Source organism: Lepidochelys kempii, chromosome 15 (genome assembly GCF_965140285.1).
Source record: "Lepidochelys kempii isolate rLepKem1 chromosome 15, rLepKem1.hap1, whole genome shotgun sequence".
NCBI classification, from domain to species: domain Eukaryota; kingdom Metazoa; phylum Chordata; order Testudines; family Cheloniidae; genus Lepidochelys; species Lepidochelys kempii.
In genome coordinates, this window is record NC_136394.1 from 21,487,844 (window position 1) to 21,513,047 (window position 25,204).

Sequence of the window (25,204 nt, forward strand, 5' to 3'; positions counted from 1 at the left end):
TTTCTAAATTAAGCTTCTGTTGTTTGTTCTCTTATCTTTAATTTCCAGCATTCATCTCCCTGTTTGCAAAAATTTTGGATGCACGTTCTCTATTATATCAGAGTAATAATGGAAGCTGCTTCAACCCCTTGGTTTTTAAAATGGATATTTGCTTAAAGACATCATTAGAAAGGGGTGACAAGCTGCTTGGCTAATAATTTAAACGCATTGTCAAGACTGCAGAGGCTGATGAGAAGTTGCTTTGGGAGCATGAAAGACTGTTTTCTTTTTACTTGCACATTAGTCTGGTAACATTTAATCAGTGTTCTCCTTGTCATATGTTTATGTACAGTGTCTTGGAGTATTAGCTTGATGAGTTCTTAATCTTCAACCTACTCATCTTTATCAACAGCTGAGGGAGATTGACTTGAATAGGTTAAACATTAGACCTCATTTGACTCTGGGATAGTATGTGGCTATATTAATTAAATTATCAGAACTGATATGCACTGTGAATAAATGGTCGGGGGAGGGGGAATTCCCTAGTTTAAAATAAAAACAAAAAACCAAAAACCAGAAGCAGCAGCATCCCAAAGCTATTTGTATAAAAGGGAAACACAAAAGGGGTGGGATTAGAATGATTTTAAACAGGTTTGCATTTTAAATTGAATTGGGTAGCTGTCAGTTTGGCAAGCAGTGGAGAAAACCCTGAATCCAATTTATGGAAGCTCCTAAACTAATCGCACATATCTTCTTCAAACCCAACACTCAGATCAGCCTCTCTCTGCTTGTTGGCAAAATAACTCAGTACAAGCGAGGGTAGGGCTGTAGGTAACAGAAGATCCTGAGTGATAAGCTAGAGGCGAGGAGGACGTATCTGACCTGTTGCCAGCTTGTCTGTCATTTGTGTTGGTTGGTGCATTTCTTGACCTTCTTTCCTCTCAGCAGGAGGCTATAAAGGGAGGGAGCTGTGTTTGGAATTAGCATTTGTAAGAGCTAGAATGGTTGACATTATGCTCAAATAAATTGGTTAGTCTCTAAGGTGCCACAAGTACTCCTTTTCTTTTTGTGAATACAGACTAACACGGCTGCTACTCTGAAAACTGATCACTGTAGAGAATGATTGGAATCACAACCGTGGTAGTTACATGCACTTTCTGTTTTAGTTATGTTTTCTGGTGATAGATACAGCACACATGAGAAATGTATATGTTTTTCTGTATACGCTATGGACATTTGTAGTTGCTTAAGTCCCTGTTCCTTATGTGTAAAAGGCAGAATCTGTACCTGTTAGTTACCCATTAAAGAAGGGGCCAGACTGAAAGAAGGAAAAACAGGCCTAGAAGTACTGTGTGCTGGCGCAGACTGTGAGATTAGCATGGGGAAAATCATGTGGGTTGTTGGTGTGTCAGGTTCTTGAATAGACAGAACTCTCATTGCAGGCATATACTTGATGGCTGCTTAACTCTTCTTCATCTTTATACTCCCAGCACACCAAACTTATATAGGCTGTGGACGTTTCATAGTGAATGCCCACAAGAGCATCTGAGAGAGATTTGAAAGTGAGATGCGTGCTTCATCGAAATGCTTCTCTGCGCCCTTATGCAATATCTGTGTCTCATCCTGCAAGGTCAACAATCTGACCATACTAAAGACACAAAAGCATTAACATAAATATTTTGAAATTAAAAAATTAAAGTTAGTGCAATTCACCGTGAAAAAACTCCGGCGAGGCAGCTCGTTTTACGTTGTTGTCTGAGAGTGTTTCCCCAACATATTTCAGGCTCATATATTTTTCCAAAGTCCCAAGCACATCCCACAAGTTGCAAAAATCCTATTAAGGAGTTGAAGGGTAAACATAATAATGAGGGTACATGTAGTGTGAATTTCCACGTGGCCTTCCGTCCAGAGACAGCAAAGCACTTTTTAAAAAATGTAGTGAATTTAGTAATGAATGTGTTCTGTAGTGAGAGTCTGTGCTCTGACCAATTACCTGGGGAGAATGAGAGGAAGAGGGCTATGCACGGAGGAAGCCTGGGGATGATTGGGGCATGGATGGAATGGGATACAGCAGGGAATGTGCAGGGGATGGGGTGCTACCCTTTGAAGGCAAAGAAGTGTGGGTGGGGATAGCATGAGACATGTCAGAACGCTAGGGGGAGCATATGTTGGAGAATATGTATCAGTGTTGATAGCTAGCAGTGTGAATAACTATCAGCCCTGATGCCCACCGCTTCTCAACCTCAGCTACTTCTTCTACCACCCACAACCTTAACTCCAAAATTAATGCAAAACACCAGCTTGTGCATGCTTATGTGCACACACCACACATGCATGTGTGAGTGTATAGCCCTATGTGTGTGTATCCAGAATTCAGTTCTGAAATTTCTATATAAAAAATTACCACCAAATTTGGAACAATTACTAACAAATTGATTGTGCATTTATGTACGTTGGGTGTTAACAACAGAGATTACTCATTAACAAAACTTATTCTAACTATTATAGGAAAACATGTCTCTCAGCTGCCATTTGTTATCTGACACCCACCTCACTTAATACAGATTAGTCCAAACCAAAGAATAGAGCTCCAAACCTTGTAATTTATAAAAGCCACACCAGTGCTATATTACTCTTCAGAACACATGGACATACCACGTAACTACTAATATGGTCAGAGTTAAGGTCGAGTGTTGGTTTTTCAGGATGAAGGTCTAGGTTCTGAGTGATGGTGGTGGAGCATTTGAAGGGGAACTGATGAGTGACGTGCAGGTGGAGTATTGAATGATTTGGTTGATTTGCTGGATCGACGGAAGCATTGTTTCATTGATCTACCTGCGTCTACACCAGGGGTTAGGTTGGCAAAGTTACTGCTCTCAGGGATATGTATTTTTCACACCCCAGAGCCCTACAACTATGTCAACCTAAATTTTAAGTGTTAACCAGACCTCAGAAGTTCCTGGCTTTGCCACTGATTTTTTGTGTATGATCTTGGATATGTCATTTAACCTCTTTGTGCCTTTGCTCTGCATCTCTGAAAGAGAGAAAATAAAGGTGTTGTAAGAATACACCTATTAATGTATGTGTGGTGCACCTATACTTCCGTGATGAGTACCATCAGAAAGCTTATAAATAAATGATATCATCACTGTAGAAATTTCAGGAAAAGACATGAGCATCTTGGTATCTTAATTGTTGTGATTGTGGGTATGTCTACACTCTGGAGACTATACTGACATAGCTAGGTTGACATAGTTATGCTGGCATAGTGTAGATGCGGCCTAAATTGACAAAGGGTTTTTTCTATTGATGTAGGAAAACCACCTCTGCGAACAACGCTAGCTGCTACATCAACAGAAGCATTCTTCCGTCAACATGGCCATGTCTGCACTGGGGGCTGAGTAAGCATAGCGGTATTGGTCAGGGGTGTTGACATAACTTAAGTGTAGGCCAGGCCTGGTTTATTTTCTATATGTTGTTCAGGCTAGAATTCTGCCAGCAGATGCTGCTGTCACAGATGATTCTTTATCCCGAAAGTTGTATTTGTGATGGGAAGCAGGGACGGTTGTTTACTTTGGCAAATGTCATGAGGCGGCTTATTCCATAAAGCACATCAGTGAAACGAATGACAACCATAGTGAACAACAAATGTAAGTGCAAACAAATAGCTTAGAACTAAGGTACAGTGAAACTGAGATGGTTACTGTCCTATTTTAGTTCATCCTTGCAAATAACGTGATAAAATATATCTCTCTTCAGGTAGGATTAAGGGCCAGCCCAATTGCTCTGCACTCTGTCTCATAAACCAGTTTCCTTTCTGGAGAATTAAAACAGTCTGAAGCATGCTGGCCTACTTTTTGCATTCATTTTGTTTTTTATTTCTGCCTGATTTCCTCGTAATAATAATTTTACAGACTAGATTAAGTGTCTGCTGCAGTAACCAGTGTTACACTACACATTTAATTTGCTCATAGTTTGTCCAACTGGCATGATTTTTATGCAATAGCATGACAAACATCTATACTATTCCAAACGACAAATCTTTATTTAGCTCATCCAGGAGAAGGGTAAGGGTGACTTGATCACATTCTACAAGTACCTATACGGGGCAGAGATTTCTCATCATTAGATGGCTCTATCGTCCAGCAGAAAAATATGTAACAGGATCCAGTTATTGGCAGCTGAAACTAGACAAATTCAGACTGGAAATCAGGTACAAATATTAGCAGTGACGTCTATTACCATTGGGACAACTTGCTTAAGGATGTGGTGGATTCTCTGTCACTTGAAGTTTTTAAACCAAGACTGGCTCTCTTTTTAGAAGATATGATACAGCTCAAACAGAAGTTATTGGCTCAATGCCAAAATCATTGGCTGAGGTTTTTTGGCCTTTGTTATGCAAGATATCATATTAGATCATAACAATCTTACAGCAATTGTGATTTTATCTATGCCACATAACAAATGTGTCTGGTAATACATTAATTTCAATGTCAGACTGCCAGTTCCTTCTGGTTTTAAATTGTGTGGGTGAAATCCTGACCCCACAGAAGTGAATTGCAAAAGTTCCATTGACTTCAGTGGAGCCAGTATTTCACCCTTTTGAATCTATATTGAAATCCAGTTCTGCTGAAGACACAAGCTATCTGGGATAAGGTATGTTACCCTCTCCCTCCATTGCACTGTTTTCCTTTACTTCATATTTTGCCATTTGACGTGGCTGTCTTAGGGTCAGATCCTTCACTCATGGGCTGGACAATCAGTTGCTGTTAAGTTGTCCCATTGAAGTCTGTGGAGCTATATTGATTTATACCAGCTGAGAATCTGACTCACTGAACTCAATGGCAAACCTCCATCCGTCTTTGGTGATGCAGGGTAAGACCTATAAAATGTAAAGAGCAGGTGACATGTCTTATTCTCTGTAAAGTACAGTGCAAATTTATGGTTTTGTACAAATGACTTTTAATGCTTAATAATGCAAAAAAATTGCATATCCAAGGGTTTGTTCTATTTTTGTGCAGTTTGCTCATATCCTAAAAATATGTATTGACTTAGTTCACAGCTTTTAAAATGGAACACAAGCTATAAAATTCTCCTTGTTTTGCCCCACAGAACTGTCTAGCATCCCACAGAGCATGACTGCCACTTTTAATTGATGATCACATGATCAACGGATTGAACAGAATTTGAGAAATTATAATTAATGAGCTTCTTATGTGTGAGATGATACATCTGCACCTAGGAGACTGAATACTCTGCAAACTACAGCCTTTCTCTTTTTATGCTCAACATAGTAGCAGTCGATATTTAATAGCCAGAGGAGAGCTTCAGAAAAAGTTAGGGGAAGACATCTTACAGCTGTGCTGGGGATGAGAGAGTCAGGATGGTATTTTAATATGTAAAAAATTAGCTGTGCTAATTACACTGAATATTAACCCCTTTCAAATTCAGCCTTGTGCTTGAGGTTTGCTGTGTTTGTGGGCTGCAACCAAGCACAAGGAAGCGCAATAGAAGTGTTTTTTTTCACATAGCGTGGAAGCCAGTTAGGCTTCTTTTAGTCCCGCTTCCCTCCAGCTTGCAACTTTGAGCAGGTTGTAAAAGGAGGTGAGGGTGGGGGGAAAGATGGAGAGGAGGAGATGTAAAGCAAAATTTTAAATTCCAAAGTTGTTTCCATTTTACAAATTCGAAGTGGACCCATTTTCCATTTTATTGTGAAATATTTTCAATTATTTTAACTGGCATTTTTTAACTAAATTGTTATCAACATTTTTTGTTTACTGAAAACCACATTCTCTTACTCAAAACCTGGTTTTTGGTAAACAAAAAATATGGATAATGATTTTGCTTAAAGAAAATGTTTGGTAGAAATATGGAAAAAAATTTGAAATGGAATTTTTTATTTATTGAAAAGCACATCTTATTGAAAATCTGTTTTTTGGTAAATAAAAAAAAGATAGTGATTTTGAAAATGATTTTGTTTGAAATTTCAAGAACATCTTTGGTTAAAAATATTGTGAAAAATTTGCAAAAAGTGGAAATTATTGTTAATGGGAAGAATTTTTCACAGAAAGTGTGCTTTTTTTTAAAAGAAATTTTCACAAAACAATATATTGCATGTGAAAACTTTTGAGCAGTTCTATTCCAGCTGCTTTGCCTGATACCTAAGTAGAGTGAGAAGAGCTCTGTGTGCCAAGCAGATCAGTGGAGTTTCAAAGAGCCACGTTTGGGGGCCAGTGGGGCTGTTGAGAGGTTTACAAACCTTGTGATTCTTTTGTCTAACTTGAGCTGAATTTTCAGTTGGCACTGTCGTAATGAAAACCTGTGGGTTGGGCAGTTCCAGTTTACGTAGGTCAGCAAAAATCCTAAAGTTAGCCCTGAGATTGCAACTTTCATGAGCGGTTAATGTCAGCCTACTTTAGCTTTTAAATTAAAAAATAAATAAATGAACTGACTGAATGTGTTGTACTTTGATATGGTTTTATTAATAAAAGAACAGAATCTAAAATCCACCCTACTGGAAAAATTCACAGCAGTGTAACTGCTTTTTTTACCCAGCTCTTTCAGTCAAGTCTCACTCCTTGCCAAAATGCTTTCAGCAGTCATTTTCCTTGGGATGGCTCTGAGAGACTTTGATTTCATATAGTCACTGTTCTTAAACTCCTGCAAAAAGAGAGGTTTTCAGAACAGGCAGAGGACCCTGCCTGATTTAGGATTTACAGAAAAGCTCAGTTATGTCACCTGAAATCACCTCTTTTGTTCCCAAAGACTGAACTTTAACCACCTAATCTTTTGTGGTTTGTTAACTCTTCTTTATTTCATGCTCCTTATAGTGCCATTGTGATGGGGTATACAAACCCCACACTGGGACAGAAGGGGTTAAATGAGGATACTGGCCCCAGGTAGCCCCTCCCCGTCAACCCTCCAGAACATGCTCCAGCAGCAGACAGCCTTGAAAAGAGAGCAACCCAGCTCAGAAAGGGGAGGCTGGGGAGGAGTGCAGACCTGCCCTGAAGGTTCCTTCCGAAAGAGGCTGGAGAAGTCTCCCTGAAGGAACAGAGCCCAGCCGAGGCTGGCAGTTGTGGTTTCCTTTTTACTTTTTCTTTTCCCCTTATCTGGGACCAGAAGCTGAGGGAAGGAAGCAGTGATGGGACGCAACCCACGGAAGGTAGCTTAAAGGGCCCTCCCGGATAGCGAATGCTGCTAGAGCCCGGTGGAGTGGGCAGGCCTGGTCTCCACTACCCGTGCCCCATGACTGAGTAGGCACTAACCGCTAGGCTTCTTGGCCCACCGAGGACCCCATTACAGCCATGTTGCCCACTGGTATACCTAGCTACAGCTGCAGATAACATCTGGGGTGATGTTATCTTTCTGTTCTTATGTCTGAAGTGCCTGTCACTGTGGTATCCAGGTGCTGTGTGTGGATAGTAGAAAATGGAGATAATTGCCCCTCAGTAGCTGCTGACTCTCTGTTGTAGCTGTGGTGTACTATGAGCTTCTGACTTTGAGGGTCCTGCTGGTTTCTCTTCCCTTCTGGTTCTTCAGGAAAAGCTAGGGCAAGAATCTTGCCATCTTCAAGTCGTGCTGCTGCCAGGGTAGGGCTCTTCATTAACTCCATGGGGAGTTGTGTATTTCAGTTGTCTGGTCTGTGGAGTCAAGTCATGTCCCTTCATAGAATCATAGAATTTCAGGGTTGGAAGGGACCACAGGAGATCATCTAGTCCAACCCCCTGCTCAAAGCAGGACCGATCCCCAATTTTTGCCCCGATCCCTAAATGGCCCCCTCAAGGATTGAACTCGCAACCCTGGGTTTAGCAGGCCAAGGCTCAAACCACTGAACTATCCCTCGCCCCCGATCTTTAATCAGATTCACCCACTTTACCAACTCCAAATTCCCTATCGAAAAATGTGGTGACAGTCATTTATAGTCCATAATAACCCTGCAGGTTTTGGACCTTCAAGACCTTCGGCTTTGTGCCTGACTGCATGCATAGGGATGTATTAATATCCAATAAAGCACGCCCATTGATTACTTAAGATATATGCAATTTAAAAAAATGTCGATGAGTGGCCTATAACACCTTTTCTTCTGTTCTAGGAAAATGAACTGAAGGATGCTGTGCAAGAGAAGAATCGCTTGAGCCTTCAATATGCTAGTCTGTCTCACAAAGCACTGCAATATGACCAGGTAACATCTCAGTCAGAAGACATGCTAATAGCATTCTCACATCCATTTATCTCTGACGCCACACTGCCGAGCTGCTAAAAGCAGACAGCACAGTCCTGCTGCTTCTCTGCTAGTGACCCACAAAGGACATTAAAATGTTTGGTTTTAAAACCACATTTGAATTCATGAACAGTGTATTTTTCGGTGAACAAATGTTACTCCCCAGAAGAAAATGAATAATTAAGACACACAGACAAACATTGGTGAGGTGTGCTTTGTCATTGAAGCATCTTCTCATTGTACTCTAAATTCCTGTGAAGTTTTGGGTGAAAATTGCTGTTTGCAGTGGTTTTCACTAGAGCTTGTCAGGAAATTATTCCCACCAGCCCATGTAAATTTTTGACAAAAACAATTTTCCCCCTGATTTTTGTCAATTTTTCTTATTTTTTTTAATTAAAACTAACAAAGTATCAATACATTTCAGTTTTGCCAAAAAACATTTTCAACCACTTCTAGTTTTGACTCTCTGGCATCTAATTCTCCGCCATCTTGTGCCTGCCTAGCGGACAGTGTGTCTGGGGAAGTTCATGAATCCCTCAGCCTGAAATGGCTGGTGAGGATGCAAGGCTGGGACCTATGACTGATGCAACCTGTTCTCTACCTCTGTCTACCTAGGAACTCAGGAAGGGATTATGGTTCCTGAGGCACAGTCCTTCTGGAACCTTCCCCTGGAGTGCTGCACTCAGTCTAGCTATAAGCCTCAACTAGAGCAAGATCTGACAAGAAAACGGTGATAAATTGAACCTTTCCCACGAGTGATTAGCTGTGGCTTTTGAGGGCCAAACTAGCATATAGCCATTTGCCCACATTGTGGGGGGAGGAGGGGTGTTGTGCTGCACTGCTCCAGAAGGAGTGCAAGGAGAGATTGTGCCCAAACAAGGCACAATTGCACCCTGACTGGCTCAGTGCGCAGAAAAACTGAGAAAGCCGCATCATCCGTTAGGAGAGTTCTCTCTGTTGGCTGCTGTACCTGGCCTGTACTATGAGGCAGAGTTACAGCCCCACCTGGTTTGGGGCAATGTGCCTCTTCCCCAGGGAGGGACACCAAGAGAACTGTCCCTGCATTTCCCTGAGTGCAGGGGTTACAACTGCAAGTGACTGTGCATGGAGCATATAAAATGGGAAAAGAGGTACTTTGTGGCTGCACAAGGGATACTCACAATCTAGTCCCTAAACAAGTTTAGATTGAGCCAAAAGTATTACTTTACATTGGCTTAGAGGGCTAGTCTTGCACACAACTCATTACTCCCGAGGGCATTCTGCGGCGACAAAATTAAAATTGTGCACACAATATTTTAAAATTCTGCAAATTTTATTTGTCAATAAATGTGGAGGCTCCAGCACGACATTGGGGAGCATAGGCCATTGGCTCCACAGAGGTGAGAGATCACTGTGCAGCTCCCCCCAGGACACAGACTCAGCGGTGAAGCTGCGCCCAACCCTGACACAATGCAAGGACCGAGCCTGTCCCAGAAACACACCAGGGCCCTGCCCATCCATGCCAGGTGCACTAGGTATGGGCAGGCAGGCTCAGCAAGGCAGGATCCAAGTGTGGGGGGATCCAGGTGTGGGTTGAGAGGGTTCTGTGTGGGGCAATCTGGGTTGTGGGTGGCTCAGTGAGGAATCCAGATGCGGGGGACTTGTTGGAGAGTTCTGAGTGCAACAGTAATGGGATTCTGCAGAGGGGTCTGGGTGAAGGTGATTGGGGCTCAGCGGGGGGGTCGGTCTGGGTGTGCGGGAATAGAGTTCAGCAGGGGGTCTGAGTGTGGGGGCTCAGTGGGGTGGGGATTTAGGTGCAGCTGGTTGGGGCTCAGTGGGGTGGGGATCTGGGTGCAGGTGGCTCATCAGGGTGGTCCAGGTGCAGTGGAGTGGGGCTCGGAGGGGGAGCTCTGAGTGTGGGGGGTGAGGCTTGGTGAGAGGGGGTCTGGTTGCCTGGGGGTTGGGCGGATGGGAGAGCAGCTCCCTGTATGGGGATCCCTCCCCCTGCAGCAGGAGATGGGGGAGTTTGCAGAGCTTTCTGCCACCAGGGGAGAAATCTGGGGCATGGGGCTGACCCGGCCCTGGATGCCGTGCAGGGGAAGAGGAAGTCCCATCCTCCCCAGCCCAGCCAGGACTAGGAGCTGAGCCCAGCGCAGGATAGGAGCCACCCACCGGGTCTTCCCCAGTTTCTCCTCTAGCCTCACAGTGATTTACCTCTCTGCCGGCTGCCATGGGCCCCTGAAAGATACTGCTAGGGAGGGTCACATGACCGCTCTTGTGTCTTCCCTTTGCTTCCCTGTCAGAAAGTGATTTTTCTATGGGGAAGCAAAGAAATCTGCAGGGGACATAAATTCTGCACATGCGCAATGGCACAGAATTCCCCCAGAAGTAACTCATATCAGAGACTGCAATAACACTGCAAACATCAAAGATCAACTGGAGTTGGTTGCCTACCTCACTTAGGCCCCTTTGAAGTGCATATTTCAAATATGTAGACTCAGGACTGAAATTCTGAGCTAAAACTTGTGCTGTTTAATCTCTGAGCCAGCCAGGACTGGTTGGTAAAGGTGAACGGTTGAGAATAGAGGGTGGTTATGTATGTACTGTGTGACTTCATACATAGCACACGATCTCTAAACAGAACTGAAATTTTCTGCTCTTCAGAGCAGATTGGAGAGGAATCAAAGTGGTTCCTATGTAAATCAGGAGCATAATAATATTTTGGGATGGAAAGAGGCCATATGGCTTATTTAGATCTATCCACCCCATCTGTCTAGTGTTTCTCTCTCATGATGTTTTTCTTTTAAATACCTTTCCAGCGTCATCCTTTCCCCACTACTGTTGTTTACAGCAGTGCTACTCAAAGTGGTGATCCGCGGACCGATGCCGGTCCGCGAGCCATCAGCTGCCGGTCTGCGCGCACATTGGAAAAAAAAATTGCCGATCCCCCACATCAGATAGCTTGAGAAGCACTGGTTTACAGAGCTCGCTAAATGTAACCTTCACTAGCCACATAAAGATAGGGTCCATACCCCATGCAGTTTACATTCTACCTCAGACAAACGTAGCATGTGGGGCTAATGCAGGGAAGGCTTAAGAAAGTATTGAAGAATGTTAGCCCTAATTACCTTATTGTAGTTGTAATAGTAATAATAAAAAACTATAGCTATAAAGCACCTCTCTTTGCCCAATGTACTAAACAACCTTGCAAAAACAAATTTAAATTCAGAGGGTGAAATCCTGGCCCCATTGAAGTTGAGGCAAAACTACCATTGACTTCAGTGGGCTCAGATTTCACCAATTGTGTTTGTTTGTTTATTTGTTTCTTAAGATGTTTAGAATACAGCTCACTGAAACTCGTGTAGTGCTCTGGGTACCTGTTCCCTACATTCAAAATGACAGTATCAATGTAAACAGGGGACTTCCCATAAGTAGATCCACCTCAGTACACACTCTCCTCAGCCGTGTTAACAAAGAAGGAGAAAAGATGAGCTTTGCAGCATGCCTGAAGGTTAACAAATCTGGGCTCTGGCCAACCAAGAGAGGGCTTCTTCAGGAATGACCCGCAAGCAGCCCCATCTCATATAGATTAAAGGGGCTCTAGCTCCATTGCTTCCAGACATCTGGATTGTGACAGTATGTCAGGCAGAGAGAAGCTACCTCTCAGTTAACCCACACCATTTAGGGCTTTATAGGTTAAAACTAACCCATTAGCAGTCTTAGTAGTAGTATTTGCATTGTAGTGTTTAGGAGCCCCAGTCCTGGACCAAGGCCTCACTGTGCCAGGAACTGTACAAAGAACAAAAAATAGTCCCTGCCCCAAAGGGCTTACAGTCTGAATTCCACCCATTTCAAAAAAGGAAAATTCAAAGATCATCTGTCCCCTAAAACCTTTTTAAAAAAAATAAAATAAAAATAAAGCCAATTGTATATGAAGTGAGTTATCTGAGGAAAAACTGAAATGGGAAAGAAGGAATAGATAATAGGGTAACAGCAGTCAAACTAAAAGAGAACAAATTCCTCAGAATAAAACCATTCTAAGTTGTTTTTAAAGTTAAGAGATATGGATTATTTGGGGTTCTACATGTTAGGCCCTGGCATAGCCCAGGCACAATTACCTGCAGGCTGAAGCACTTGTGGTGAGCTCCTTTAAACCATGGCTAGTGGTCAAGCACAAATATCCATCCAGGAGATCCGTGGAGCAGGTCTCAGACACACCCGGGGCTTTTAAAAATCTCTAGGGCCCAGTCCTGCAGAACCTCCCATTGACTTCAACGGGAGCAGGAACAGGCCCTCAAAATACTTGCACTGAGTGCCAGGAAAAGAGCAGTGCATCAGAGGCCAATACCCCTCACCAAACAATGCTAATGTGGTACCAAGGGGTAGATCCTCAATTAGTGTACGTTGTCAAAGCTCCACTGATGTACATGGGAATTTACAGCAACTGGGAGTGATGACAGTTTAGTCCAGCTGAGGGTCTATCCCTGTACTTAAGTCAATGGACCTATGACCATTTATTTGAGTGTGTGTGGTGGTGTGGACAATATTATGGAATACAGAGAAAGCTTTCAGCGTGTATGGAGCCATTTTCCTAGCACATGTTCTTGCTCTCCTTCCTGAGTCAGGCTTGGCAATCAGCTCACTGATAGCTGTGATTAAGAGAGTGAACTTCATTATCAGGATTCTTAATTACAGGTGCACAGAGGTACTCTTGCTCTACTCCTTCCTCAAAGTCTGCATGGAGATAATTGGTATTCCAATACAAAAATACTTAATATTCTGTGTGGAATATTTTTCTAGGCTCCCATGAGCATGTTCCCTTCCCAAATTGATAGGGCAAAAATAAATAATTGGAGGGTATAGTGTAAGGAAGAATTTTTAGGAAAAAATGTGAAATAGAAACAGTTAAAGTGTAATGAAAAATAAACTAATGTTAGGCAGAAAAACCAGCCATGAGGTAGAAGTGTGTAGTCTAAGCACAGGGCTCGGACCTAGGAATTCTGAATTCTATCCTTAGATTTGCTGTGTGGACTTAGGCAAATCATGTAACCGTCTGTGCCTCATTTTCACTGATAATAGCCAGAGGGATTTGGGAGTATGGATTAGTTTGTCTAGTATTTTTGAAAATGTAAACCTCTACGCAACTGCTACGTATTAAAGATAGGAAGATTTTTAACACTATTATAGATCAGCCCTCAAAGAGAAAGAATACACGTAAAATAAGCTCATTATGGTCACATACAAATCACAATAAGAACCATTTTCATTTCTTTTTGTATAGGGTTTTTTTTAAAACTCATTAAGACTTAATTTTGAAAAACAGGCACCTAAATTGCACCAGCAATTCTATGAACACAAATAAGGATATATGCACACAACCAGGGCAGTCTTGTGTGAAAATAGAGGAACCATTAACTGTTTTGTGCACAGCACAAAGGGTGAAAAACTCATTCCTATGCAAAGGGCATCACAGAAACTATACAACACTTAAGCCTCCAAAATAAGTCTTAAGTGGTATTTAATTGTGCATAGCTCTTGTGCTGGCCCTCTGCCTGGGGGAGAAGATCCTTCAATATGCATATATGCAGGTTTTGCATACAGAAAGGGTGTGCAGTTTATGTAGGCTCTGATTTGGTTGCCTGCTGATGTGCACATATAAAGATGGGTAGTGTGTATATTGCATGTTCAAAATATGTTTCTAACATATATGTTTTATAGGAACAATTATGAATGGAAAATGTAACCTCTTCCTTATATGGGATGATGTTTTCTCAGAGACAGTAGTAGTATGAGAAGGAGGACTTGTGGCACCTTAGAGACTAACCAATTTATTTGAGCATAAGCTTTCGTGAGCTACAGCTCACTTCATCGGATGCATACTGTGGAAAATACAGAAGATGTTTTTATACACACAGACCATGAAAAAATGGGTGTTTACCACTACAAAAGGTTTTCTCTCTCCCCACCCCACTCTTCTGCTGGTAATAGCTTATCTAAAGTGATCACTCTCAAAGCTTATCTAAAGTGATCACTTACAAAGGAGAGTGATCACTTTAGATAAGCTATTACCAGCAGGAGAGTGGGGTGGGGGGAGAGAAAACCTTTTGTAGTGATAAACACCCATTTTTTCATGGTCTGTGTGTATAAAAACATCTTATGTATTTTCCACAGTATGCATCCGATGAGGTGAGCTGTAGCTCACGAAAGCTTATGCTCAAATAAATTGGTTAGTCTCTAAGGTGCCACAAGTACTCCTTTTCTTTTTGCAAACACAGACTAACACGACTGTTACTCTGAAAGTAGTAGTATGAGAAGTTGGCTGGTTCACTAACATCCAGTATTAAAGCAGAGAGTATTAGGGTGCTTATCTCTGTAACAGGTAAATTAGTCTGATCTCAGCAGTTGTGGTCTGCCTATGGCAGAATTAATTGCAGGCCTGCAGAGCGCATTTATCAGTGTAAGTAAACTGTATTTGGCACAGGGAGAAATGTTCTTTCACTGCTTGGCTAAATGAGCTCCTTACCAATGAAATAAACTGTGGTATTTTTCTAGTAACTCCATAGTCTTTGGATTTAAGTATTATGAAAAACTGAAGGTACTTCATTAATATTATAGATTTCATAACTGACCCAAGTGACAGAAGTGTTTGATGTGTGGTAATATATGGAATGAAAAGCTTTGTGGATGACGCACACATTTGTGTGCGTTTAACGCAGAGTCATCACAGAGCAAAATGTTCCCAGTGTTTCTCTCATGAAATCATGACTGTTTACTATGGATCTATCTAGGTCAACTGTCTTTGCCACTGGGGGCTTTGATAGCAGTGCTCAAATCTGTAATTCAATTTCATGCATATCCCATATGTTCTTAAACAGACAGCTTGTTGGAGAGATCATTAAAATCACTTTTAGTGCATATTTTGTAAAAAAAAAAAAAAAAAAAAAAGTGAGTGACAGACTCCTTGAACACTCTGCTGCTGTTCTGGGTACAGTTGTCTGTGTGATTTAATGCAAAATCCTCAGGAGGAGAAAGTCCTGGTCAGACTGTGCTGTGGAAGTACAAAATACTATTATTATTATTTATGGAGATGTGTTTCCCCTGTTTCTTCCCAAGGTACAGAGTGAAAATACACAGATATCTTTGTTTATTAAGACCTGAACCTCTAAAGGAGGAGGATTAGATACAGATTATTAGGACCATTTGGATAATCATTAAGCTTAAAGTGTTTTTTATAGGGCTTTGAGATCCTTGGATGAAATATTCTCTCTCTGATAGGCACATAAAACATCTGCAGATTCCACACGTCTCTAATACAAATCTTCCCAAGGTACATTGTCAGAAGAACTCTGGGATGCACTGTCTGATCCCATAGCCCTTTATTTCCCATGTGAAAAAAAAATCCACAGCAGAAACAAGGAATGCTCACCACACGTCAAATAATTTTTTTTTAAATCCAGATAATTATTACTAGTAGACGTAAGAAAATTGGAAATCATTCAGTAAATGGATGTACCATATTATCATGTAATCCCTTATTAAAATCAAATAGGAATGTTGTCTGCCACACTGTAGAATAAGATTTATTATTAAGGAAAATGATCAATTTATGAATGTACAAAGGCACACTCCTACAAGTAGGACATTAGTTCTGATGCTTCTCTTTTATACTGGTGTAAATGGGTTGTGAGAATAGAATCTGACTTTAGTTTGTATCTTCAAATACAATTATTGTAGGTTAGATCTCTTAACTATATTATAGATATATCATACTAAATATAATTGTCTATGAATAAGCTTATTGAGAAAACTGTTAATGAGCGAAGTATACATACATCTATCTGTCATCTATTTAATGTAGCATATATGCACATATATATCTCCTGGAGATAGAAGCAATAACAATAATACCTAGCTCTTATATAGTGCTTTTCATGCATAGATTTCAAAGCATTTTTAAAAGGAGGTTAGTATCATCTCCATTTTATAGATGGGTAGGTGAAGTGACTTGGCCATGGTTATCCACCAAGCTAGTGGCAGTATAATAGAACCCAGACCTCCTAAATCTTTCTCTAATGAGTTATCCACTAGGCCACACTAACAAGTTAAACACATTCTTACTAATTCAAAATGCTGGATTAATTATGAATCCATCTTACTTGTCAGTTTGTCATCAGTAATAGATACGAACCTTATGCTTACTTTGGGTAGTAGGCTATCACTAAAGGCTTGTCTACAGAGGAAAGCTTTTGTGAAATAAATTATCATGTGAATTTAAAGTGCAATAGCTATTCCACACTCGCAGCCTAATCACTTCCACTGTGGATTATGCTAAACTGCACAAAGGCACTCTTAGCACAGAACAAGAGTGTCCACTTGGGAATTCATTTGGAATAGCTATTCCACAATGGCTGTTGTGGGTTATTTCCCCTGTAGACAAGCTCCACGTCTTAAAACCAAAAAAAAAATTGGCCCTAAAATTGCCTTTTCTGTACCGCTGGGTTGCCATTTCTTTGTCATCTTCTAACTTTATTGCAGGAAGTTCCTATTTTAACAAAACCATGTGTTTCTCAGATACAGTCCTTGTATAAATCACTCACATAGGTGAGCAAAGACTAGAATTGTGGTCCTTCTGATCCAAATTAATAGACTTGTATCTTTTAACCCCCAGACCAAGGGAAATTTGTCATAGTTGGCAGCATTATCCTTATCCTCTCTGTGGAGCAGCCACTAGACAACACCATCACGAGCTCAAGACACAAAGCCTATTTTACTATTACTTTCGTTTATTTTTATAAAGGTACTGCTGTTACTTTCTGTGTCAATAGGCAAAAGGCATCCTTTTAGAAGACCAGTTTTAAGAGTCAGGGTGCCCTCAGTAATGTTTGCAAACTTAGTTGTGATACAACACTAAGAGAGTTGCGTCATGATGTTTCATGTGTGTATGGTGAGGAAGTGCCAGCACACGCCTGCCTTCTCGTGGTCCTGCCTCCCATAAAGCCACGTTTCCCATGCCCTCCAAATATCTGCTCTCAGCTATAATTAGCATCCACAGTTGCTGGCGAGTTACCTTTGTAACCCAGAGCCAGGCCCTTATCTGTGACTTCCCCGGTGTATCGCCTTTCCTGTCCCCTTCATTCCTTATGGATTGCATCTGAAAACATATAAGCAGCACGAATAAAATCAAAATAGAGTTGCATAGCCCTAAAGAAATGCGTGTTTCCTTGTGTTTTCCTCTTCCTTTTTCCATTTCTTTATTTCTTTCTCTGATTGTCCTTTCGCTTTCGTTCTTTCCCTTTTACATTCATGTCAGTCCTCTCATTTCTCTGTTCTGCTCCCCCACCTTTTGTTATGTTTCCACTTCTGCTTTCTTTCTCCAGTTCTCTTTCCTCTGTTTCCCGCATTTTCCCCCTATACCATATCTCCCAGTTCCTGTGTAATCTCCCCCCCGCCCCCGCTTTTTTCCCCTTTATTTCAGGTCTACCTACAACCTGTCGCAAGTCTTTTTCTCCCTTTGGTCTCCCCTCACGTCCTTCCCACTAAAGACATCCTTTACAAAATCTTCCCTCCCTCCTCTGACACCATTTATCACGATGTCCCTTCTGTCATGTCTATCATGACAACTCCCACCCATAATAGCTCTCTTCCCATCACCGGACACTACCTTCTCAACCTCTCTTCCAGGACTTGCATTCCTATGTTCAGGGCTGGCTCTAGGTTTTTTCCGCCCCAAGCAAAAAATTTGCCACTCCAAGAGCGCAACTGCCCAAGCAAAAAAAAGGGGGGGTGGCCGGAATGCTGCTCGCTTTGCTGGTGCCTAGCGCCGGTCCTGCCTATGTTCTCTTTACCCTTCCCCACATCTCCCAACCCATTAGATATCCATCTATCCATCCATACTTTCTCCTTCTCTCCCTCCTCTAATCTCTCTCTCTCTCTTTTTCTCATCCCAAGACATTCCCCAATTTTTGGTTCTTTTGTGTGTGTTTTTGTGTGTGTCTTCTTTACCTGGCATGTATTTTTAGATGACAGAATTGGGTGCCCCAGGTAATGACCTTAGTTTGGTCCTGGTTCGAGCCCAGTTATCTCAATTAAATGATTATTTTTTTCATGCTGAACTGTACACCCTTTCTTGGAGCTTGCTCCAAACCTTTGTGGTTCATCCATCGTTAGTAAATCAGCTGAGAATCACAGACAATAACACGCTTGCATTGTCAATGGCAATGTCTCATCACCTCCCTTTACTCACCACATTATATTTTTACAATGTACATCAAGCAGTCTGAGCAGCGAAAGACCATACCAAGTACGGAGGAAGTTAATAACTTCTGAAAAGCCATTGTTTAAATGAATGTCTCCTACGGTAAAGAGTTTTGAATGGAAAGGGAAAATAAAAATATACACGGAGGAAAAAAAAATTCCTGAGGGTGCTGGTAATTGCATTAGTTCTCATGGAAAACAAGATCTGTTCTTTCTCTTTTCCAGTCCATTGCATTCTGAAAAGCCCTCTGTAAAGAAAATAGCAGGGTTACATTGAACAGTTTAGATTCAATTTGAACCGTCGTGAAATTCACGAGTTAACAAACTGTAGCCAGAGGGAAAATGTGGTTTTCCAGGGTTTCTCTGAACGGACATCACCGTAGGAAGTTGTGTAATGTCTTTGGATTTAAAAAAAAATGCAGCTTTACTAATCAAACAAAAAGAGAACTTGTCCCCTCTATAGCTGTGTTGGAAAGGAGAAACTAACTTTGACCCACAATCGAAGTCTACACATTTTTTCCCTATAATTATTGCGCTGCCTTTCCTTCCCTTACCCAGCCCTGCATTCACTAATCCTGCTTTCACTGTTACATTTCTGATTGTCAATTGGACAAAGAAAACAGATGCTGTCCAGACTCTTATTGAGCTAAAATGGTATGGGCTTTGTTTCGTTTATGTCCTTGCGAGCAGCGTTGTGAAGATGTGTGTTTGTCACGTTTTTGTGAACGCTATATATCTATCTTTGTATCTGTTAGTAGTGGATTTGAATTGTTAATGTTCTTTGTGGTGTTATGTTCTGAAGATTTCAATTCCTGATGTGATATACTCTGTAATTGTTACATTGCAGGACTCATCGTTTGTGCTTAAACCTAGACAGTGCTGAGAGGTAAAGGGCCAGATTCTCACATTGTACACTCCATTGAAACCAGTTTACATTAGCTGAAGATATGGATCAAAAGGTCAAGGAAAAGAACTGGTCCATGGAATATTGATGGAATAATTTATTTTCTAAATATACAATGTATATGTATACTACATATTACATAGTCCCCATATTATGTGCAGACTTGAAGGTTCCCAAAATGCTCTATTTTGTACTTAGTTACTTGCATTGAAAGGCTAAGCTAACTCTGGGGTAAAATAAACAAGAAGTTAAGCCTTATTTGCTGAATAACTTAACCTCATGACGTTATCTTATTTGGAAATAGGACATGTACAAAGATTTTAAGGGAAAACACAATTTTTGCTCAATGTGAATATTTCTTTTCCTTCAGAACGGAAAATAATTTGATTGTACATTTTAATTTTCCTCTGTTGCTCATGCTTATTATTAATTTAGAACAGGCTGACTTGATGAAGTCAAAAGATTAAATCAGAAATGGTATACATGTGATCTGTTTATACTTACATCTCTGCAACCTCAGATGAGGAGGAAGAATCTTAGGACGTTGCTTTTATTTACAGAACCCCAGTGTGGTAGGCACTTTACAAACACAAGGCTTGATACTGCAGACACTTAAGCATGTGTGTCTCTCTACTCACCCAAGTGGCCTTATTAAAATCTATGGAAATATCTACATTAATAAGTTTACTCACTGATGTTTGAGAGACCAGGGCCTCAGAGTTTACCGTTGAGGGTTCTGATCCTGCAAACAGCTGCATTGTCTAGCAGCTCCCTACATCTGCCTGCAGTAACACGGTATCAGAAATCTACACTGACAGATCTCTGTGCAGGTTTGGAGCCCAGATAAACGACATACAGACAAAAAGGTGAGGGTAGAGTGAGGTGTAACAAAACTATTTGATCTGAGTTACTTTTATCTATTTTGCCCATTTACTGGTATATGTATTAGCCTTTTCCTTTTAGTTTTTTAACTTATGCCCAATTACATTTTGATTATCAGATTGTTTGTAACCGTACCAAATGAGAGTGGTTGTGTGCGTGTGTGTATGTTCACGCACATGATATACTCACACAATTGCCTTCTTCTACTGTTTCCTTTTTTCACTTAAGTTTAACCCCTTACCTAATTTCAATTTTTGCTTTTGTTTCTTATCTCTTATTTTCTGCTTTATATTTTTTCCTGTCCCCATTTGATGGCCTTGGGCAGAATTGCACAAGCGACTGGTATTCATTTCAGATGTGCTTTTCTCTTGGTAAATTGTCTACATTGAGAGTACTTTACCTCTCACGCTTCTTTTTTATTTTATTTTACTTTTTTTATATTTTTAGGTGAAATCAGACTATGTTCAGCTTAGAGAAACCCTCACCATAGTGACCAAAGAACGAGATTTGGCTGTGAAGGAGAAACACCAGCTCCAAGCCAAGCTGGAGAACTTAGAGCAGGTCCTAAAGGTATGGCTAATACAATGAAGTCTGGTAACTCAGTGTCTAATACCTTTGCCTGTGTTCTTCATTTCAGATGTAAGAGGCTGTAATAGAATGCTAGAAGAAATATGACAGGTTTCAGGTTTGCATCCGATGAAGTGAGCTGTAGCTCACGAAAGCTTATGCTCAAATAAATTGGTTAGTCTCTAAGGTGCCACAAGTACTCCTTTTCTTTTTGAGAAGAAATATGCTTTCTCTGATGATTCTGTTGCCTGTATAGCATCCCAATTAAGCAAAACACTTATGGGAACATGTTGATGATTACTTCAAGCACAAGTAAACTCATTCCTATGCAGCAAAACACTTAAGCATGCGCTTGAAGTCACTGGAACCTGAACATGTGCTTAAGTGCTTTGCACAATAGACACAGAATAAGTCATGCTTACTTGCTTTACTAAATAGGGGCCTTCCTGACCATTCGATAAAGATGACTTATATTACTATTTTTTCCCCCGATGGTCCTGGAATAAAATGAAATAAATAATGAAGATACCACTTTGAGGGAGTCATCAAACAAAAAGGGAGGGGATATAAACTAAATTCTAGCTGCATTTAGGATTTTACAAAATTGCTGTTCGGGTGACTTGAGCTCATAGTTACTGAATGGGAATCAAGTTGATAGGAGGAGGAAAGGATTAAAATCAGCTGTGTGGGTAAAGGATTGAAGTGGTTCACTTTCGGGGATGGCAGTGGCATAGAGATTGTCATGGGGTCAAATCTTGTCCATGTGGATAGTGAAAGAAAGTCATTGCCAGCTGAATGTTGCTTCTAACCTGGTGGTCTAAGCTAGTGGGTGTCAGTCCAGTTCCTTATGGACAGGTGTCCACAACCCACCAAATAAAGCCCACTGCCACATTTGGATCTAATTCCATGACTGTTAGAAGTCTTACAAGAGTGTTCAAGGATTTAGGGAGCCATGGAGACTAATATGTCCTCTTACTCCAGATGTGATCCCTCCAGATTGAGGCTGAATAGTTGTGGGAGAAGCTTATGGAGCCGGTGTCCATGCTCCAGCTGTTCTGTAGAGACACAGAGGTTTTTACTTTGCAGAGTCATCAGTTTGGCACTTCCTTTTAAACTTTAACAAATTCTCTTTATTTTTAATCACACATTTAATCCTTTCAGTCTGGGATTTTATAGTATGTTAAGGGCACTATCCTACTTCTGTTTAGATGGTGATTGTATAATAGTATGTGTAGCATTGCTTCCATTAAATAATTCAATCAACAAATAATTTCATTTTCCACTAGTGGCTGCATACTGTAGGAACACAGATAGCAGTAGTCCATTTCTGCTGTGTCCGGATTTGTCAATATTTGCATCCTATCACACTGTAGCTTTTAAAGTGTATATATGTGTATTCTGATTCACTAAAGGCAGAATTCTGTTGAATGTTTTCCATAGGTGGTTTATTTTGGTATGTCTCTTTAATAGACTCAGATGTTAGGGCCAAATTGTGATACCCTTATTCACATATTTTGTCAGAATCTGGCTATTCATGTTAATTGTAAAATTGAGTTATGAATCTTTATATATCATTTGCTCTGTTCTTATAATGTTCACCTCTCACAGCATTGTAATTTGCATCTGTATAACGCAATGTGAATTATGGCTGTACTGAAGATGCAAGAGTCTTAATTAGGAGGTCCCAGTTTTTCTCAGCATGGAGACCAACAAACCACGGTGTTGAATTCTCTGAGCTTTTTCTTAAATTTCCCCCTAGTTGTTGTTTGTTTCTTTTATGGAAGGGCTAGGCATTCCAGTCAAGGATTGGGGCCTTATTGCGCTATGTGCAGTACAGACATCTAACGACGAAGGCAGCCTCTGACTTGGAGAGCTCCCAGTGTGTATGTGATGGGCTGTGTCATCTGGATGAAACAGACAAACAGAGTGGAGATGAGTTGAGAGGATAAGGTCAGAGTGAACAGTAAAACAGAGCTGATCAGGAAAAACAAGCCACAGCTCATCACTTGCCCAGCCATTGTAGATATTGCAGCAGAGTTAGCTTTTGAGGAGGGATTTTGCCAGGGAGGTGGTAGCTTCAGGGATTTTACCAGGGAGCTTTTCCAATGCAAAGATGAGCAGCATGAGAGAAAGCACAGATGGGCTTGAGTGAGAAGTGGTCAGGCAAGTGGACCATCACTTGCAGAGCAAAGGCGAGGGCTAGCAGTAAGATAAGCCTTTAGGCCTGATAGGGAGAGTGTGACTAAATGAAGAAGGGCCTTAAATGGCCCTTAAAGTCAAGGACCTTGTGTCTGAGGGGGTGCAAAAATGGAGTCGGGGAGGGATGCAAAGCGGGATGTGACGTGGTCCTGTTGGAGAGATGAGCCAGAAATATGGTCTCAGAAACACTGTTTTGAATGGCTTCTGCTCTCCCTGTGGCAGGAAATGTGGCTCTCTAGTTTACAAATGCCTTTCCCATGGTTTCTACCACATCATCTAGATGTGTTTGAAAAAGAGTCACATGACACAGAAATAAAAACGCGGGGACCTTAGAGCTACCACTGTTTCTAACAATGGTGGAGCTGCATTGCTGGTAGTGTTACAGTGGTAATTTTTAAGAGAAAAGCACATTGTAAACACAGCCTGTGCGTCAGACATACCTTCACAGTCTGGAAAGACTAAGAATATGTTCAGACAGTTCGAATGGAATGTTGATCCAGTGCTGAGCTTTTCTTGACAAGGTGCCAGGCTGTGGTTTGTTTGACACGGTAAAAAACCCAAAGTTTTCCCTTTTCAAACTACTGAAGCAGTGAGCAAAGAAGAGATGAAATAGAGGAAGAGGAGGCAAGTATCTGAAGTAGAATAAAAATAGATGGACTGAGTTCTTCAGTGAACTCTCAAGGTTACAAATAAGAGTTTTCTGCAAAGAATGTTTGATTAATAATGCTGGCAAGCTCGAGCTGATGTTTGTCATAGGTAGAATTGGGCAATATTTTTTCGATGCATGGAAACTATTCACAAATTCTGGTCCGATTTGGCTAATAGTTTTGGCCAAAAAATACAAAACAAAAAAAAAACCTGAAAACAAAAAATTCAGAAAAGATGAAACAAACTGTTTGGACAACATTACTTCAAATCACCATTTCTGAAACAAAATGCCAATTTAAAATGACATTTTTAAAATGGTTTTGTTTTGTTTTTTGGCCTGAATAAAATTTTGGGAGTTTTTGCATTTTGTTGAGAGAAACTGGAAAAATCCACTTTAGGACTGAAACAAGCCAAATTATTGTTTGGATTTTTTTTGGTTTGGCCACTAAGCCAAAAAATCAATTATTCACTCAACTCTAGTTGTAGATGCCAACCATGTATTTAGAAATGGGTTTGGCAAAGACTTGGTGCTTGATTTGTGCTCCCATAGACCTCAATGGGAGTTTTGCCATTGGCTGCAGTGGAAGCTGATTTTGGGTCTTTGGAGATACATGTGATGATGAAAGCAGGTTCTTGCCTTTCTAATCATTAACATGGAGAAGTCTCATTGTGTTGCTGCAATTTCATGAACGCGCCATTCCAAAACCTCTCTCCATAGTTTTTGTTTAGTGTTGACTGAGAGATGAAGAAAAGGCTTTCAATTTAGCAGATGGGGATCAATAATGGATACAAGTTACATCTCAGTGAACCACTAGAGAACTGTGGGAATGTCAGAGTCAAGCTGGCTGCTGCACAAGCCTAACCGTCCCAGGCTATGTCTACACTACTGCGATAAGTCGACCTACTCTATGCAACTCCACATGAATAACGTAGCTGGAGTCGACGTACCTTAGGTTGAGTTACTGCGGGGTCTGTACCGTGGGAGGTCGACAGGAGAAACTCTCCTGTTGACTTACCTTACTCTTCTCGTCGGGGGGTAGAGTACAGGGATCGACAGGAGAATGATTTACTGTCAATTTGGCAGGTCTTCACTAGACCCACTAAATCGACCGCCGGTGGATCGATCTCAGAGTGTCGATCCTGACTGTAGTGTAGACCTGCCCCCAGCAAGCTTTAGGAGGCCTGAGCCATAGTCACTCACTGGATAAGGCCCAGGCTCTTCACTAACCTGAATATTGCTCTGAAGGAGAATAATAGTGTTCTAGTTGCCAGTGGGCAGTCAGCACCAATAGAACAAATTGAAAATTACAGTGCAAATAAAAAATGCATGTAATGGAAAAGGAAAATTAAACTGCATACTCGAGTGGAGGTATGATGTACTGCCCTCTGCCTGAGACCAATGTGACTTCCCTCTGAGCAAGAAGGGATGCCTTCTCTTAGACTGCAAGCTAATTTACTTTTTGGGTTATTTCCTTCCTGGGCTTCTGGGGAATAGAAAAATGACAGCTCCACAAACACGGCTGAGTGATGTGTTATACCACTCTGATTAGTGCTCTAGCACTTGCCAT

General features: G+C 41.1%; 1 protein-coding gene across 5 annotated transcripts in view; it reads left to right on the forward strand.

Annotated features, from left to right (window-relative positions):
• The window catches only part of RIMBP2 (RIMS binding protein 2), a 280,445-nt gene that overhangs the window by 146,799 nt on the left and 108,442 nt on the right, over positions 1-25,204 (forward strand). For all 5 annotated transcript variants that reach the window (XM_073312919.1, XM_078848948.1, XM_078848949.1 and 2 more), the window contains 2 exons: positions 8,075-8,164; positions 20,670-20,792. The gene's annotated coding sequence lies outside the window, so the exon portion shown is untranslated. The remainder of the gene's footprint in view (positions 1-8,074; positions 8,165-20,669; positions 20,793-25,204) is intronic.